Raw genomic sequence first — 19428 nt, 5'->3', positions numbered from 1 at the left:
TTGGTAAAGGTAGGTGTGTTTTGTGCTTCAAAGGTGTTAACTTTTACAGTAAGAAATGAACATTTGGGAATTATAAAAAATTAAAGTAGATAAACTTAGCATTTTAAAATGATATATTTTTCAGAGTATGCATGCTCACCTGCAATAATGGAGGGATGCAATTCAGTTACAGCGGATAGTGGGAAAAAATTTCCTAGTATATTACAGGGTTATTGGGATGTGGTATGGGAGTAGGACAGTGCAGAGGTCGTAGGCCAGTCCTGCACAAGTCTAGGTTAAATCACTAAAGTTTACTAGCTATGCTCAGTGCTCTCTTTTAAAGAATGGCATGGGGCGGGGGGTGTGTGGTTGTCTATGCTATGCTCCGTGACCAAATGGGCCTCTCTTCCCTCCCCTGCCTGCTCTTCCTTATGTGCCTCCACGAATTCTCTAGACACCTTTTTTCTAACAAACTCCCTGACAGTTCAACACCTTAGGGTGCTGCCATTGTGTTCTCTGCTTGCAGTTGTATTTTTAGCAGCTTTTGTCTTCACATGCTGAAGCCCTTAACCTGTGTTCAAAGGCTTAGGGACTCATTTGTGGTGGAAAGGACAGTGGTTCTATCCATACTATGGACCAAATGTCTATAACACAGTTTCTTTCAATTCCAGGAAACAGAATTTGAGCAATCTAATTTCCTCTGGCCACAAGGAGCTTTGTCAGAACCTTATCGAGGAGTCTCTTGGTTGTGGAATACCCTGTGGTGTGCTTCCTTCCCAGGTTACGGTTGCACACGTGTCTTTGCCCAAAGAGAAAGCCCTGAATCTTGGAGAGCAGGCCCAGGAACTCCAATGAGATCTTCCAGAGCCAAAAGTGACTAAGTTTTTTGTTACTTTTGTGTTCCAAACAAACCAAATCCAAGAAGAATCCGAACAGCAGGTAAAGCACCATTATCTCCTTCCTCGTTGTTCAGCAACAGCCATCTGACACAGGCTGATTTTTGCAAAAAGTATTTCCCTGCATCGCCCTCAGCAGAGCTGATTATTAGGAAGCTGTTTTTCTTTCTACAGTTGTGTTTTACTGATGTTTCCTCTTTTGAAACTGAGATAAAAATAGATTTTTTTTTTTTTTTAATCAAAAAATGGCTGGATGAGAAGGTCAGTCCTATTTCGTGTTTTTGTGCATCACTCCAAGATGCTTCATTCTATTAGTTGGCAGTTTTCTAGCACTCTTCCTATTTTATGATTAAGTGAATTTTCAAGGATGAATATATTATAACCATTATTTCTAGGATACAGTGTAGTCTTCCTTTCATCTTGTATTGGGTTTGCATGGCAAGGTTCCTAGTAGCAGGGGGGGCTACAGGGGTGGCTTCTGTGAGAAGGTGCCAGGATCTTCCCCCATGTCCGATAGAGCCAACGCCAGCCGGTTCTGAGACGGACCCGCCACTGGCCAAGGCCGAGCCCATCAGTGATGGTGGGAGCGCCTCTGGGATAACATAGTTAAGAAGGGGAAAAAACTTCTGTGCAACATCAGCTAGGAGAGATGGGTGAGAATATGTGAGAGGAACAGCCCTGCAGACACCAAGGTCAGTGAAGAAGGTGGGGAGGAGGTGCTCCAGGCGCCAGAGCAGAGATTCCCCTGCAGCCCTGGTGAAGCCCATGGTGAGGCAGGCTGTGCCCCTGCAGCCCGTGGAGGTCCATGGTGGAGCAGAGATCCACCTGCAGCCCGTGGAGGACCCCGCGCCGGAGCAGGGGGATGCCCGAAGGAGGCTGTGACCCCATGGGAAGCCCACGCTGGAGCAGGCTCCTGGCAGGACCTGTGGACCTGTAGAGAGAGAGGAGCCCAGGCTGGAGCAGGTCTGCTGGCAGGGCTTGTGACCCCATGGGGGACCCGTGCTGGAGCAGTCTGCTCCTGAAGGACTGCAGCCCGTGGGAGGAACCCACGCTGGAGCTGTTTGTGAAGAACTGCAGCCCGTGGGAAGGACTCACGTTGGAGAAGTTCATGGAGGACTGTCCCTGTGGGAGGGACCCCACGCTGGAGCAGGGGAAGAGCATGAAGAGGAAGGAGCAGCAGAGACAACATGTGATGAACTGACCACAACCCCCATTCCCCGTCCCCCTGCGCCACTCAGGGAAGGAGGTAGAGAAAATCAGGAGTGAAGTTGCACCCGCGAAGAAGGGAGGGGTGGGGGGAAGGTGTTTTAAGATTTGGTTTTATTTTCTCATTACCCTACTCTGTTTTGATTGGCAATAAATTAAATTAATTTCCCTGAGTCGGGTCTGTTTTGCCCGTGACAGTAATTGGTGGGTGATCTCTCCCTGTCTGTATCTTGACCCACATGTGTTTCGTTATATTTTCTCTCCCCTGTCCCGCTGAGGAGGGGAGCGATAGAGTGGCTTGGGGGCACCTGGTGTCCAGACAGGGTCAACTCACCACAGTCCTTTTTTGGCACCAATGTGGCACCCAGACAATGGGGCTCATTTCTGAAATAACCTCATAAACTCCTGGGCCAAGAAGCGTGGCATTGAGTGGGTGTATCACATCCCCTGTCACCCACAAGCCTCTGGAAAGATTGAGAGAGAAAATGGACTGTGAAAGACTACGTTGAGAACATTGGGCAATGGGGCATGGAAGCACTGGGATACAAATTTCGCAGAAGCCACTTGGCTGGCTAACACCAGAGGATCTGCTAACTGTCCTGGTCCTGCCCAAACAAAACCCCTACATACAGTAGGAGGAGATAAGGTCCTTGTAGTGCACACAGGGAAGTGGCTGGGGAAGGCGATGTGGATTGCTCCTCCCATGGGAAAAGGCAAAGCCATTCATGGGATTGTCTTCGCTCAAGGACCTGGGTGTACTTGGTGGGTAATGCAGAAGGATGAGGAGACCCGGTGTGTGCCTCAAGGGGGGGAAAAATAATCTGTGATGTGAGTTATGTGTTGTATGTTGCAGGGAGGGAGGTAGCAGGAATGACCTGAATGGATGAAGAGTGAGTTTCACAAGGAACTGGACGAGTGCAACGATGACTCAAACCAAGCCAGTGCTGGTTCCCAACAATCGAACATACTGCTTCTCCTGTCCTGAGCACCCATCTTGACAGATGAGGCCCAAGTCATAGCCTGTTCTTAGGAACATTTGGAGGAGTGGAGGAAACCCACGGAATGGGAGAATAATATGTATCTGTTAAAAGACAGGATAGTAGTTAATGAGAATATATAAATCTATATGTTGTGTATAAAGATGGTTTAAGTATGTAGTATAAGTTGTGTAAGTGTTGGTAAGAAGGGATTTCAGTAATGAGAATTAAATTCAATGGGATGGTTAGAAGATAGATATATATATGTATATGTATATGTATGTATCAAATTATGTGGGACCTGAGCATGACGCAAATGGTATGGAATAAGGGGTGGAGATGGCATTGGGTCTGGCTGAGATGGAGTTAATTTTCCCCACAGCAGCCCTCATAGTGCTGTGCTTTGTATTGGTAACTAGAAAGGTGTTGATAACACACTAGTGTGTTGGCTGCTGCTAAGCAGTGCTCACACCGCATCAAGGCGCTCTCCAGCATTCCGCTCCTCACTCCCAAAGACAGTGGGCTGGGGGTGGGCAAGATCTTGGGAGGGGACACAGCCAGGACAGCTGTCCCAGACTGGCCAGAGGGATATGCTGTACCAGATGACGTCTGCTCAGCAATAAAAGCCAAGAGAAGGGAGGAAGAAGTGGGGGCATTCATTATTACGACGTTTGTCTTCCAGAGCAACCGCTACACATACTGAAGCCCTGCTTCCTGGGAAGTGGCTGGACGTCACCTGCTGATGGGAAGTAGAGAGTAAATCTTTTGTTTTCCTTTGCTTCTGCACATGGCCTTTGCTTTTGCTTTATTAAACTGCCTTTATCTTGACCCACAAGTTCTTTTCCATCTTATTTTCTCCCCGCCCCATCCTGCTGAGGAGAGGAGTGATAGAGCAGCTTGGTGGGCACCTGATGGCCAGCCAAGGTCAACCCACCACACGTGTATTTTTTGGATATTGTCAGGCGAGTCACATTTACACTGCTGACTGGACTTTCGACTTGGTATTTTGGAGTTGTATTGTGTCTTGTCATGAGCTGGACAACCTGTGTTGTAGTTGCTGCCTAATGCCATTGAAAAATGCCCTAAAAGAGTGTGATCTAAATGATGTTTTCATCATTTCATGTTTAACCAACCTTGTTGCTACTGCTTTCTTGGCTTTCTTTGGCTCCCATAGAGAGTAAAATGTGGCAGATGAATGAAAAAGCTCACCTTGTCCACAAAGTGTTTGAAAGATGAAAGGAAGCGTATGTGTATGTTTGTGATGACAGCAGAGTTGCAGCTGCATGAGGGGGACTGGTATTTGCTGTGCTTTCTTGGTTTGTTTTAAGGGCACATTGATTATGTGCATCAGCATTCTTTGTAGTGCTTTAAATACATAAATATATTTTAATGAAGTTTAATAATTAGGCTTAGAAGACAAAGCCTGTCTATATTTATATTGAAAGAAAGTTCTGAGGTAAAATATGTGACGAGGTTAATAGGAAAAACTTCTTGAAGAAAGTCCAAGGAGTTAGTTTGACAGCTCAGCATGGATCTTTATTGGCTTGAAGAAAGAAGATGACTGCTTATTAGAGACTTAAGTGCAGAACTCAGATAAAGCATGACGAGAGCTCTGAGTCAACTTTAGTTGATGTTCTAAGAACCAGGTCCTGAAAGGTGCTGAACATCTTTAATACCAATCTCCAGATTGTTTTGTATTCTTACTAATATGACTGGTATCTCATTGTATTTCTGTTTTACACAGCTGCCTGAAGATCTGGGTGGACTTGAAGATCAGCACCTCTCTTCCTTTTTATGGGTTTAGATCTAGGTTATGTGTGGCAATCCTGTAAATACTGGGGAACTGCAAGACTCAGTGTTGTGGGACAGAGCCTTAGCTGGCATAGCTAGGTTCTCTCAAGCCAGTTGATACTTATTACACCAGCTGCACTTGAGTGCAGTAACTCTCTCGTAATGGAATCACAGTATGCTGGTTTCCCATTTCAGTTAATAACTTCTGAAAATAATGTAAGTGCTTTTTGCTGATTAGGCATACCTGACTGCTTGGAAAAAAATGTGTGCACAATACATGGCAAATCAGCTTCCCTTTCTGTGCTGCATATTCAAGAGCACAATAAAATACTAGTTGGAAAACAAATGAGATAAGAATTGGGGTGTTGCTGGCTAACTCCGTTGAAGCCATCGTATTGAGATGGTGGACGCTGCCGTCATTGTGCTCATTCTCACCAACCAGCCTGGAGCAGATGCCCTTCTGTTGTGTCCCCATCCAAATCTGTTTGCAGTCTTAATTTCAGATCTGTTCTTTTCTCCCTCTGCAGGCCTTTTATTTTATGCAGGCAAATAAAGTGAGAGCCTCAGTCTTCCCTTTGTGCGTTTGGTTCTTGAAGGAGATTGTTCAGGAAGGGCGGGCATGTAAGAGGTTCCTGTTGAAATTATATGATAAAGTATTGTGAGAGAGACCTTGAACAACCTAAACATACTGTACTAAGTGTTCTTTCAGCAGCTGCTCTAATGCACTATTTCTCAGACCCTCTAAGGTGAAAAGCGAAGAGCTCTTTGCTGCATGGGTACCTCTGGCAGTGCTGTTACAATATTGTAATATTTACTGGGTCTGCTAAAGCCACCCCTTTTCGGGTCAATTATATGAGGCTCTTGTCTCTTCTGGAAGGTAAAGAATGTATGTTTTATCTTCTAAAAGTTTTGAGACTTGGCATTTATGGAGAAAAACTTAAAAACCTGGTAGAGCCTAGGGGCCCACGAGTCCAAGGATAAATAAAAACAACACAATTTATTTTTTCTTAAGACAAAGTGCCAGATAATAGATTAACAAGCCAGTTTGTGTCTCTGTTCAAGGGTTCCTTTTTGACTCTTTCTGAGGGGTGTCAGTCCTCTATCATGGTTGCACATTCCTACAGTGAAAATTACTCTTTTTTTTCCAAATTACTTTGTATAGAGGCTAAGTGGACAGAATGTTGGACTAGACTTGGAAGACCATGTTCCTGGTTCTTCTGCTGGCCCACCAGGACAAATCACATATCTTTGTGCCTCATTTATTCATACATAAAATTGGAATAGTCATACTGTCTTTGCTAAGCATTGAACTTTGCTAATAAATTATCTCTGGGAAAGCTGACTGTGGTTAAAATACTTCATAGTTGATGCTTACCCATTTATGATTGTAAAATGGGTTGTACCCATGAAATATATACTTAGCATTTTACCTTTTAAACCCCTGAATATAAACTTGGGTTTGCTTCAAAATGAGCACTGAAAAATCTGTTTCTGATTATTATTTTTCTGCATACGAGTTATCATGACTACTTTAGAAACTAGTCTTTACCAGATATGTTCTTCAGTGTTGTCTGAGGTCCTCTGGGGTTTCCTTATGCGGATATGGAGATACCCAGTTCTTCCCAAACACTGCAGGTGCTATGACTAGTTCCAACTCAGTGTTTACAGAGAGGGACCCAAGTCACTAACCTTCGAAGAGTGTGAACTGCCTGGTAATGTGCAAGGGAGGCCCTGCTACAATCTCTGTGTTATCCCTGTCTCACCCTTCCACAACTGGAGTAAGTGATTGCTGCTTCATCCTGTTTATAACACTTTTTGCTGCTGCCATCACTTTACATGGGGAGCTGAGGCGTGGAGAGATGGAATGATGTAGGAAAGGTGGTGGGCTGTGCTGTGTATATAAAGTGATTGCCCATGTTCAGCCTTATTGACTGAACTATCAGACTATCCCTTTAATGCATCCACTTTAATACACTAAACATTTTATAGTAGGCATAACTGTAGAAATCCATACCGTCTGCATCTGTTCTGACAAAATTGTAAGCGAAGCAGCCTATCAGTAGGTAAAAGTCTGTAGTAGTACATTTCTTTTAGTGTGCCTGTGTGCTCATGCTATTCCTTAATAGCCAAGAAGTTTACTACAAAACAGATGTAGCTGTAGTGAGGTTCCTGCACGGGTTTGTGGATTGCTTCTCTGACTCTTTCTTGTCTTTTTAAGGATTGGCGAGCCCCGCGTTTGGTAACAGGGTGATTTGGGAACTCCCGCTGCTGGATTTACTGAGGTATGGAGTCTGACAGGGCACGGGGGGTCATTGCACACCTTTCTGACCGCAGCAGTTCTGCTTCTGATTGCTAACGGTGCAAGTGCGAGGGGAATCAGGCCTGGTCTGCATTCAACTGAAAACGTGTCATTCTGAACTGTAGCGCGCTTGGTAACAGCAAGCACCTGGAGTCTGCCACTGGTGGTAGCTGTGGCAGCTGCTGTCGCTATCAAAGGGAAGTAACTGTGGTCTCCAGCCAAGCTGACCTCTCAGAACTCCACAGGGATATTAGAAACAAAAGGGCACCTGTTTGTTGTTCTAAGTTGTGAAGAGTCTGTGACTTGGTTCTACAGATTGAAAGCCTGGAAGAGATACTGGCAGTTATTAGTCACTTGGCTTCTTTATTTTGCAAACCAGTTCTGAACAGCAAAGGCTGTATAAAATTACTCTGTAATTAGCTTTGTGTAATTGGAATGGAGTGAATTATCAAAAGGAAACAACTAAGCGGCTAAGACCTGAGCTGAGCAAACCCCTCATCCACATGTCGGAAACCAATTGTGAATGATGGCACAAGAGGAAACGGCCTTGGGTTGTGCCAGAAGAGGTTTAGATTGGATGTTAGGAAAAATTTCTTCACTGAAAGTGTTAATCAAGCACTGGAAGAGGCTGCTCAGGGAAGAGGTTGAGTTCCCATCCCTGGAGGTATTTAAAAGACGTGTAGATGTGGTGCTTAGGGACATGGTTTAGTGGTGGACTTGGCAGTGCTCGGTTAACGGTTGGACTTGATGATTATAAAGGTCTCTTCCAACCTTAATGATTCTGTGATTCTATGAAATGCAGCCTGGATCTGAGCAAAGAGTTGGATAGCTACAGCCAAGTAACCTTATCCAGGAGGAAGGCAAGTGTGAGGCAGAGGGCTCAGTTCAGTTCTCCTCTCCTCCTCCTAGAAAATCTACATCTGGATTTAGTCCATCTTTATCCAGCAATGTGTAAGGGTATTTAACTTGCTGTGTTTGATACCAGTGGTAACAATGGTGTAGTTAGAAGTGCTATAGATTGGAAGTCAGTGGCCTTAAGCACCTACTTGATTGCTCCTCTGGAATGGGATTTTAGCTGTTGCTTTTAACAGTGGTGTCATAATACTTCAGCAGCACCCTGTAACTGCCTGGATTTAAGATTCATTTCTCATCATTATAACTATTCAGTTTCATAACAGTAGAACCTAAAAAGAGTTTTGATGACTGAGGGGGAGAGGGAGAGAAGGAAGGAATGACTGGGGGACCCTTCTATACAAAGAGCTTGATCCCTCTTTGTGGTCATGTATGCTACAGAAGAAGAGGTTTAGGGGGATTTTTTTTTTTTAGGGAGCTATTTTCTGATAGTGTTTTAATGAGAAATCACTGTACACTGCAGTTAAAAGCAGTAGGTGCAGTTGGAAGGGTGTAGTTTTCCTCATCTGTCCCCTGCCCCAACACGCGTATCTGATATGGTTGGAAATGCGTATCAATTTGTTGCAAACATCCTGTTCACACTGCTGTGATGAAGTTGCAGGTTTCTTTTCATCAGGATTGTCTTGATTTTACCAGCCTGTGGCATCACTCTGTGTGCCTGTTCCTCAGGTGAGCCCTGCAGCATCTGCTAGCTTTGAAGAGAGCTCTGCATAGTACAGATGTGAGGCGACACCGTTCTCAAAGCAAAAAACTGGACCTTTTATTTTTCTGAGGACCTGTGTGCTGTATAAAAACATTGTAAACTCCTAGCCTGAGCTTGGTCCTAGGTAATGACAACATCGAGCTGCTTATCTCTACCTCTTCTTTGGAATGGAGAATTTCAGGAAGGTGAACTCTTTGCTCCCTCTTGTGGTAGATGTGGAAATGTGAAAAAAGTTTGGGGAAAACTGCTCGTAACACTGAGGGAAGCTGAGTGTCTACGTTTTCCTTAGCATCTTGTGACAGAATTAAAGGAGAGTTTTCACGTTGCCTCAAATGGCATGAAAGTAAAAGGTTTTCTGAGGTCAAAACACAGCCCAAGCAAATAGCTTTTTAAAGTAAGGCTAAATGCTGTACTCTGTTGTAGCTTTCGAACAGCCAGGGAATGCAGAATGGTGAAATACAGTTACATATATGCTTTGTTGATTGATTTTTACATATGCACATTAAAGAACAGCTTAGGGCTATTTGACTAATACTGGTTAAAGTTTTTATGCCACCTCCTGCAGATCTTCATGCCACTTGGTGTATTTTTTCCTTTATATGTTCTTAAGTCTTCTGCAGGTTTGTAATCCAATAGTAGAAAATGCATTCATTTTGTGCCCTGTTGGCTTTCTTGACCTTCAAGCGTACAAAACATTTAGATAGAATTTCGAAGATCCTTTTTTGAAGATCCTTATCCCATAGGTGGAAATTATGTGCATTATTACTCTAGAAAAGGAATAGCAATAGAGAACAAGGCCCCAGATTACTGCAGGTTACTCTATGCTGTGTAAAGATGCTGTGTTTTCTTGGACTTCATAATACCATTTTTGAGAATGCTTTTTTTGCTGGAAATGTTTATGCACTTACAGAAGAATTTACTTTTTTTTTTTTTTTTTTTGTCTTTATAGTGGAGCAGTATGCAATGTTATCTGTGGGGCCAGGAGCCTGGTTTGAAGGGGACGTCACTGGCAGTGCATAGTAAGCTTCAAGTCTTTGTAATAGGCTGCAGCGTTATTGCACGCATGCGTACCTGCGGGAGTGTCCAGGGCCTCCAGGACCCCCAGATACTCTCCAGTAATGAACTGGTACGAAGCCTAATCTTGAAGATACTCAGAGGCAAGTGAGGAACGTCAGATGGGTGAGCAGTTATGTAGTGGTTACAGCTGATGACTTGTGTTACCCAGTTACAACAAAAGAGAGATGGGTCTAGGTCATTTATACAGAACCTCACACAACAGAATCACTGCCTTTTTGGCCCAATAATCGTTTAAGTGTTAAGCAACGATGGTATTGCTGCCTAATTTTTTCACTTCTTTAAAAAAAATCTGCAGCCCTGTTTGGTAGGGGAAGACCCTCTTTGAATTGCCTTAACGTCAGCTGCCTCCTTTGCAGTGTTCAAATGTGGGGTCCAGGGTGTAAAAATGTGTTTCAAGCAGAACAGCTGCCTGTTGGGGAAGTGTTTTGGCCAGATGGACCTGCTTGGCAGCAGTGGACTGTTTTCCTTGAACTTTCTGAGTTCCAAGCTTCCTATGGAGTGTTTTGAGGGAGGCATCTTGTTTTGCCTGATGTTAGAACAGGGAAGCCACCTTTTAGCACTGCCTAAACAGTAGTATCCCAGGCTAATAGCATCCTGCAGGTTATATCATGACTTGCCCTCTCTGTTGGCTGTAATTATATCCATTTAATGTCTGCAGCCTCCAATATCACCAGTAGTCTTGTGGACAATATGAAGCATTGGTGTTGGCTAGATGCGTCATGATTTTGAGAAGGTGGTGAAAGATTGTAACGTTAATGAAATGCTCTGATTTTGATGTGGTTCTCTTGGCAGTTCCAGTCAAAATTCCTTTGCGTTTCCCTTTGCTGTGGTTTAAAGAATTTGAGTTTGCTGCAGAATGAGTATGTAGATGTCTGTAGTTTTACTGCTGGCATAGAAAAAAAAAAAAAAAAAAACAGGAAATCAATGGTTGCCTTATCTGGATTAGAAGCTGGGCTTTAGGCCTAAAGTGCTCTAAGAAATGCAAGCATTGAGGGAGCCACCAGGACTTTTATTTTCAGGGAGTACAAGCTGTTGTAAATGTGGAACATCCTGAACTGAAATATCTCCATGTTATGTGTCAGTCAAACGTTATCCAGGGTGCACTTAAGCGGGTAGGTGTCCCCTCTCATATGTTTCCAAGGTGTTGCTGTCATGTTGCTGGGGCTCTGCAGAGATACAGAGATAAATATTTCACTGGTGTAAAGTTTTGCTTAATGATGGGACATGTCTCAAAACATACATAAGATCTACTGGAGTATTGATTGCTCAAGTAGCCCCCTTAAGCCCTTTCACTGCATGAGAGGATGGATGCTTACGCTGAGAAGTGGACTACATGCAGAAATGGTGGACGGAAGATCTCACAGGGAATTGGAGCAACAAAACATAATGAAAGATGTTCTACTTAATTAAAAAAAAAGCCAATGAACCAGATTAAAGTTAAATAGTTATCTATCTGTGAAAAACCTGTCTCATGGGTGCTGAAGGTGTGAGCTGCTGTTTGCCGCTGTGGTGCTGTTTTCCAGCAACAGTCAGTGCTAGAATGTGCTAAGTAGAAGTTGAAGCCTACGGGACAAATCTGTTTCTTTCTCTTCATCCTTAAACGGCCTCAATGCTGCTACTTCCAGGCATTTATACCTCAGGAGAAAGGTGCCAAATGGTTACAAGAGTGGCCCGGAAAACCCTGAGATTACAATAACTGATAGCATGAGTTCCTTTTTGTATGCTTGCTGGCTTGGAGCCGCTCAGGGTACACGTGTGCACTGCTCTCAGTAACTGCAAGGGATATATCTCTTTTTCCTCTTTCAAATGAAAACCTGAGATTCTGACGGGATCATGTGAGTCTGGTAACTGGGTCTTTAAAACAGACCCATGAAATAGTGCAGCAGTTGTGGTGAGTTATGGGAGGGCTGACAATGCTTTAAAAAATGGCTCTGTCTTGACTCTTGCTGCCCATTTCCTCATAAACCCTCATGTGTACTGCTCTCCTTCCTAGTACGGACAATAACATGATTTTTGTCCCCAAAGTAGCCCTGTAAAAGGGGAGGGTGTTGTAATTATAGAGAAGTGAAGCGGAGATTTATTTTTATATTAACCTGCAACATAAATATCTTTTATCCTGTTAGGCTGTTTCACAGTCCTCATTAATGGACTAAACTTGCTAGTTTGCTTCTTTATCATGTTGATAGACCTGTTAAATGAAACCCTGAGAGATCAGACAATTTAGTCCTGTGGCCAGTGGCAGCTTTTCACAGCAGTGATTTCTAGGTGGGTTGTACGTGCCAAATGTCCAGGCAGCTTGTGCTTATCAGCATCCATTATACTTTTTGTTGACTCGAACCATTAATAACCTGTCAGATTAGGTAATTAGGCTGTCTCTAGTAGCCAGGGGAAATTGTTTTTTGCTAACTGATGGTATGGGTTGCGCAGTTGTGCAGATAAGCACTTGGTCAAACGGCAGTTGAGGCGATTTTTAACTGGCCTTGCTGATGAATGCAGAAGTAGTACTGAGATGCGAGGGGCAGATAACAACAGAGAGACAGCCACTAAGAAAAATAACCTGTCCCTTTCAGAACTCTCTCCAAATAAGACACTGGTTATGGTTCTGATTCTGCAAACCTGCTGAGTGGAGGAGCAACCCTGTTAATTTCAATGCTACGATGGTTTTATAAACGTTGCTCCATTCTTCAGAATTAAAACTCACCCCAGACCTGGGGGAATTAAAGGGATTCTCTCTAGGAGGTGTCATTTTACCTCTGTGAGCAAAGCTGGCTACTGCTAGCACCCACTGCTGCTCTGAGATTCTCTTTGTGCAGTGACCTTCTCTCTTTGGCACTGATGGAGTCTGTTGTGCCCAGGAAATGCTTCAGTGGTTAGTAGATGCAGGAAAGGTCTGTTTATTCCATTGAAGCTGGGATCCCAGTTCTTAGGTGAATGATACTTACCTGTTTCTAGGAGCCATGAATCTTCAGTGTGAAAAGGCTGAGTGTTGTGGCAGCATCCATCAAATAGATGTGTCACTTCAGTTATGCGAAGACTTTCTGTCAAAATAGACAAGAAAATGAATTTTCCTGAAAAGCCATTTGGGTTCCCCATGATTAAGGGCTTAAGTTCTCAAAGCTTACTTTCTTTATTTGAGCCAACTGATAAGATGGGTGCAAGAGTTGCAGAGGATACTTTATACTGCAAGATTGGTAAGGTGAATGAATTCCTGCACAGGAAGGCATTTTAAGAGAGAATCCAACTATATCCCCCCATCAAAAACATACCCACTCCTCAACAATATTTGGGAGGGAAACAAGCCGGCACACAAATAGTGATTCCCCAAACCTGATTGTACTGATGCTGACAGATGCCCACAAAGGGCTGTGAGATGGTAGCAGCAATACATGCTCAGCTGCCCGGTCCTATCGACTCACAGTGACATTGAGCAGATTAGTTGTGCTTGGGTGCAGGGGAGGCCCAGGAGGCGGAGGGACGGAGTGGCAGAGAGCTGGAACAACCTCTGCACACGCAAATGTTACAGTGAACATCTTGAGAGAGATGACTTGCTTCTGGCGGAAACCCACCGGCGCATGCCCGTCTTGCACCCCAGGTGAGTGGTGTGGAGTTGATCCACAAGCCAGCCTGCCTCCATCGAGCATCGTGTCTTGAGTCCAGATGCGTTACAGAGATTTGTAGCCAGGGGTGTGCCATCCTTTGCCAGCTGAGTGACCACTGAGATATATGTGGCATAAACCTAACCACCCCAAAGTCAAAATACTTCCTGACAGGCCAGCCCTGCCCAGGATGTATAGTACAGGAGAAGGAAAGCTCCCTGCTCCAGTAAGAAGTCTCTGAAAATGGGATGTGTCTCACCAGCGGGTTTTCCTAGTTCCCTGGGAGATGTATACAGGGCATCAGCCGGGCCAAGGGGGGGGCTGGTCCTTGCCCTGCAGATGTAGCGTACGGACCCCGTGGGGAGCCAGGCGTTTCCTGCTCAGGTGGTGGCACACCGCCTGAGTGCTTTTGCACTTTTATGCAGCCCTTGATGGGATGACAAATGTCTCACTTTTAAATGTCACTGAAGAAATTTTGCTGAACCTCTGGCTGGTAAAAATAGAAGATGTGTTTAAACTTTCTCCTGTTGATTTACTGTCTGAACGTCTTTGGTTGTGGGCTCCAATGCAGCATTAGGCATTTACTGTGGGTTCAAGGACTGGAGACAGTTGATCTCTGGACAACGATCCATTAGAAGCCAGCTTTATCCATCGCTCTGAGATGGGTTAAGCCACTGCTTGGTTTATGGAAGTGGCTGGATTTGAGCCTATTGAACTTTTCACTTAAAACAAGATGGAAATCCCCTTGCTTTGAAGTTCAGCAATTGGAGTTAGACTCCAGCAGTTCTTATCTTTTATTTTAGGGATGCCATTGAATTTTCAGTGTGGCTTTTCCTTAACATAGTTACAGGCTTTGGGCTAACCCAATTCAAACGCAGTTTGCATTCCAGCTTCCTTTGCCTTTCCTCCTGCCCCCTTGTCATGATTAGGCATGTATCTTGTGGGTAGTGCCAGTGCTTCTCTATCTTCAGCTAAACAAGCACAACCACACTGCTGTAAAGCTCCTTTGTCCCCTGGGTCGGACAACGCATTAGCACTGTTCCATGGAGCGAATGGGACACCTTCCACCTTCAGATGAGAGCTCCATGTGGACTTGAGCAGGGTTTCTCCCTTCCCCAGGCTCCACAGCCCCTCTCCATCTTGCTTGGGCAGCTGCCCACAGTTGCCTGAAGCCCTTCATTCCTCTCGGCCCTTGTCCTGCTCTGCCCAGTCTTGTGACAGTGTGATTCTCCTGGGCTTGCTAGTAGTTGTCCTGGTCTGGAGAACTTGATCAGGTTTGTCTGGGGCAGGATTCCTGTTTCAGGGAAGCCCTAAGAAGTTTACTAGAGACACAACGGAACTCTGATATATTAATAACACTGCCTGTGGCTGTTTGAGACCAACACTGTTTCTGAGACAGTGAAAGTGCATAGAAAGGGGAGTTGAACTTAGAGAACTCCATTGCATTTAATGAAAATGAAATTGCATTTAATGAAATGAAAATTTAATGAGTGGGATTCTCTGTAAAACATGCTCTATGCTCACAAGTGGTTGCTTTCTGTACCTCACTAATGCCATGCCAGTATTAGTGAGCCGTAAGGTCTTAAGTTAGTACCAGGGCTTTGATGGATAATGAAAGCTCATCGTGAACTAACTCAGTGCTGCTCTCAGCTTCACGGTGACAGCAGACAGACGAGGGAGACCTCAGCAAGCCCGAGCTCCCACCGTTGCTTCCAATGAGGCACGCTGTGAGCTCTGGGAAGCCCAGCCTGTGCCACCCCTGGCTCCGTTCTCCTGCCCCTCGGCCTCTGGGGTGGCCCCGACCCCTGCCCGAGCTGTGGGGGAGTGGGCCCAGCCTGGCAGGGGGTCGCCCGGGGACTGCTGCTGCCAGTGGCAGGACCGCCGGCCTGCTGGCTGGCCCTTTCTTGCTGTCGAGCCCAGGTGTCTCTGGAGCTTTCAGGGCTCCACACACAGGTTTGTATTTTGGCAGCGTTAAAATAATCATCGCTGCTGCTGCCTGCCTGCTTTTTGAGATTACAGGAGCTTTAGTCATCTCCAAAAACTTTGTTACTGTTTTCTGCAGCATCCCAGGAAAGCAGCTGAAATGAACTTGTTTCAGACATTAAATATTGGTAGTAGCTAAGAAAAAACAAGAGTAAATGGACAGAGGGCAAGAAGGGAACTTCTGTTTCCTTCCCTGTCTGAACAACTTTTTACTCAGTCTGTATGAACATTGTGTTGTATCTGGTTTCTACAGAAAGTCCAAGGAGGAAAAAAGGCAAAAATAACTGGTCTAGTAGGATCTAGGTGTGAATCTTACATAAAATTTGACAGGATCATGTAAATAACTCTTATAGAGGTGACACCTCAGACTGAGAGTGAACCCATTGGGCATCCAGCCAAACAGACACAAAGGGTAGGAAATAACTTCTGAGTCGCAGGAGCATCTGGCTGTAGGTAGCACAAAAGGCTTTGCATGTATATCAAATCCATTTTCCAAAATCTCTGTGCATTCCAGGACACTACTTATTTTCAAAGGTGACTGAACAGTCAAGGTCTCAGCATCCTTTTGACTTGCTGCAGGAATCCAGGATGCTGAGGATGCATCACCCCAGCAATTTGTGCTAATGGGTGTGAGGTCACCAGCCAGCCCTTGCTCCTCTGCAGAGATTGCATCACTTGTAGCAGAGCAGGCAATGGTTCAGTTCCTGAGCCCTCACAGTTCACAGCTCTGTTTTGTAACTTAAACCACCACTGACTCCAGCCTGTGAACATGCTACACTGGGAGATGCGGTGCCCAAAGCCTTCAGTTCACAATCTGTGTGAAACTGGCTGCAACAGCTGAGGAGATAACCTTTCTTGCTGGTTTATACCTGACCTCTTCAGCTGCTGCACCTCAGCCTGAAAGTGCTGATGAATCAGAGCCCTAAATTCATATCAGAAAGAAACCTGAGGTTTTAACTTGGTGCCCCCTTGCTGATGGTTAGAACAAAACGGAAATCTGTTTTATTCCTTGTTTGCTCCACTGAGCAACTGCTGCTGTAGTTCTGTAGCCGAACTTGCCAGTTGAAGGTATTTCACTCTTCCTGTAGGCAAAACAGCAAGGTATCCCTGGTGAACAAGATGGCAGAAGAGTTGCTGTCCCCTGACAGTGTTAAATTAACACAAACTAGTGAACAGTTTCCATTTTTTTGAACACTTGGGATGGATTTGGGGACCCCAGCAAAAGTTGGTTGCCCCCTGTTCTAGTTAGCAGGCTGTTTTCCTTCTGTCATCAGAAATCTGGGCCCTTTGGCCCAAGGACCTCTGCTAAGAGAGTCCTTGGCTATGATGTAGAGCCCGGAATTAGGAACTGTACCTGCCTTCCTGCCAGGGTTCAGACCTGCAGCCTGCAGGCCCTGGGTTAAGTTTGCAGTGAGACATTAGGTAGTGTCATAGTGTGCAAATGCTTCTGTTTACTGAAAGTGAAGTAGATTTGACAAGCGAGGAGGAGTGGAAAGGACAGGAATAATGAAGTCGGGGTAGTTGGGCACTCCAGTTGTGTTTTGGCACACAGCTCAGGGCAGCTGACCTTGTACTAAGTGGGAAGTAGCTCTGTGGGACAGGACGCTGAACAACGTGGTTTTTCTTTGTGCAAGGCGTCACATTGCCTATTTTATTGACCTCCGTAGTTTGGCAGTGCTTTACAAACGAGTGCTTGTGTGCTGGTTCCCTCAGGGGACCGTCTAGTCCTCTGGCTAACTATCCATCATTTTGCTCTCCTACCAACGTGGCTGGGAGCTGCTGTTTCAAGTGGGTTCCTGTTTCATCCTGGATAACGAAATTGTTAATAAACTGTGGGAATATAATGGAAGATTGGCAAGGAGGATTATAAACACTTTCCATCAGTGCCAATACCTTAAGGGAATGAAGGAAATATCCTCCAAAAGCAGCGATGGCTAGAGAAGTGATGATGAGAAAAGAGCTTGTGCCCTACCTGCAGGAAACTGGCACCAGTTTGTGGAGGATTGCACCCCATATGTTCTTCTGGCTTGCTAAAATGTGCCCACACTGCATAGCTAACCCAGCTGTGGAAGAGACAGCTGGTTTGCATGCTGTCCTCTGCACCATCAGCCACAGGTCCAGGTTCTCCTCATCTCTGTGTTATCTTTATGACCCGTGGATGTGAGGCTGGACAAAAGTCAGGCAAAACAGAGCTAGACTGTCTGATCCAGTAGCAATCCTGAAGCACTGGTTTCAGGTCAGAACCAGACACTTTACTAGAAAGGTGCAGAGAATTGTTTAACATGTGGCCCAAGATGTTTCCGTGAGGGGAAATACCAGAGGGAGGGTCAAGATACCAGTGAATTATCAGTATATCATCTCGTCTGGGAATTGGGATTCTCTCTGCTCTTGGGTGAAGTAAGATTCTCCTGGGATGGTCGTAGTCTCAGAGGTGTATGTAAAACTCACTAGAGCTGTTTTTTCCTGTGCCCGTTTCCAGTGTGCATTGTCAGAAACTCCTCTCAGCCTGCTGCTCAGCCAGGTCTCTTGGAGAGCTTTGGAGGAAAACTTACAAAAATTCTAAGGGACCTGAGATTAAGACTGAACCTAGAACATAATTTCTGTGTATTCAAGGCAAAGATACAAAAGATGGTCACTTTTTACTGCCTTGGTTTACTTTTCCTATAGCTCGTGTTTTGATCCCATCAGAAGCCAGACAACAGGATCAGTCATGGCATTTCAATGGCATGAGGTTCAACAAGGCCAAGTGCAAGGTCCTGCACTTGGGTTGGGGCAACCCCCGGTATCAATACAGGCTGGGGGATGAAGGGATTGAGAGCAGCCTTGAGGAGAAGGACGTGGGGGTACTGGTAGATGAAAAGCTGGATGTGAGCTGGCAATGTGCTGTCGCAGCCCAGGAAGCCAACCGTATCCTGGGCTGCATCAAAAGAAGCGTGGCCAGCAGGGCGAGGGAGGTGACTCTGCCCCTCTACTCTGCTCTGGTGAGACCCCACCTGAGGTACTGCGTTCAGCTCTGGGGTCCTCAGCACAGGAAGGATATGGACCTGTTGGAGCAGGTCCAGAGGAGGCCATAAAAATGATCAGAGGGCTGGAACACCTCTGCTATGAGGAAAGGCTGAGAGAGCTGGGGTTGTTCAGCCTGGAGAAGAGAAGGCTCTGGGGAGACCTTACTGTGGCTTTTCAGTACTTAAAGGGGGCTTATAAGAAAGGTCAGGACAAGGTTTTTAGTAGGGCCAGTAGCGATAGGACAAGGGGTGATGGTTTTAAACTAAAAGAGGGTAGATTCAGACTAGATAGAAGGAAGAAATTTTTTACAGTGAGGGTGGTGAAACACTGGCACGGGCTGCCCAGAGAGGTGGTAGATGGCCCATCCCTAGAAATATTCAAGGTCAGGTTGGATGGGGCTCTGAGCAACCTGATCTAGTTGAAGATGTCCCTGCTCATTGCAGGGGGGATGGACTGGATGACCTTTAAAGGTCCCTTCCAACCCAAACCATTCTATGATTCCTTCCATTGCCTCATCTGCAAGATGGAGCTGGAGGGGACAACTAGGACCAGAATTTGTCACTGTGTGTTTTTACAGAGTTGGTTTGCCACAAAGCAACTGTTAGCGCAGTTGAAACAGCAACAGGGCTTGGACAAGATGTCAGAGACAAGAATCATTGACAGACCAGTAGGTTACCCATGGACTCTGTTTCATCTTGGCTTTTTACTGAGAGTTTTGTGTTGTGGCAAAAAGCACCACTCCAATGCGTGCAGTTAGGAGCATCCTGCAGCATCCGATATCGAGTGCCAGAGTATAATGAAGCATTGATCAACTCTTCTCTCCAGCACAACGTGCCCTTACATACTGCCATCCTGAAATTATTGATTAGCCTGGGGTCCGGCTGATCTTGTGTTGAAAGCTATTTTCATGCACAAGCATCAGTTCAGAGTCATCTTGCTCTTTGGGAAGAGCCACCTCACTTCCCTGGACACTGATCGCTTGTACCATCTGCAGCAGCCAGGA

The 19428-nt window shown here is 45.3% G+C and overlaps 1 long non-coding RNA gene across 1 annotated transcript in view; it reads left to right on the top strand.

Moving 5' to 3' along the window:
* Positions 1-6307: 6307 nt before the first annotated feature.
* LOC309595780 overlaps positions 6308-19428 on the top strand; it is a 55936-nt gene continuing 42815 nt past the window's right edge. The window contains exons 1-2 of the long non-coding RNA XR_014229317.1: positions 6308-7131; positions 9713-9782. This is a non-coding gene — a long non-coding RNA (uncharacterized lncRNA). The remainder of the gene's footprint in view (positions 7132-9712; positions 9783-19428) is intronic.

Source organism: Platalea leucorodia (assembly GCF_965183815.1).
Source record: "Platalea leucorodia genome assembly, chromosome: 10".
Classification (NCBI taxonomy): domain Eukaryota; kingdom Metazoa; phylum Chordata; class Aves; order Pelecaniformes; family Threskiornithidae; genus Platalea; species Platalea leucorodia.
Note: the sequence above shows the minus strand (reverse complement) of the source record. Positions and strands in the feature narration are given on the sequence as shown.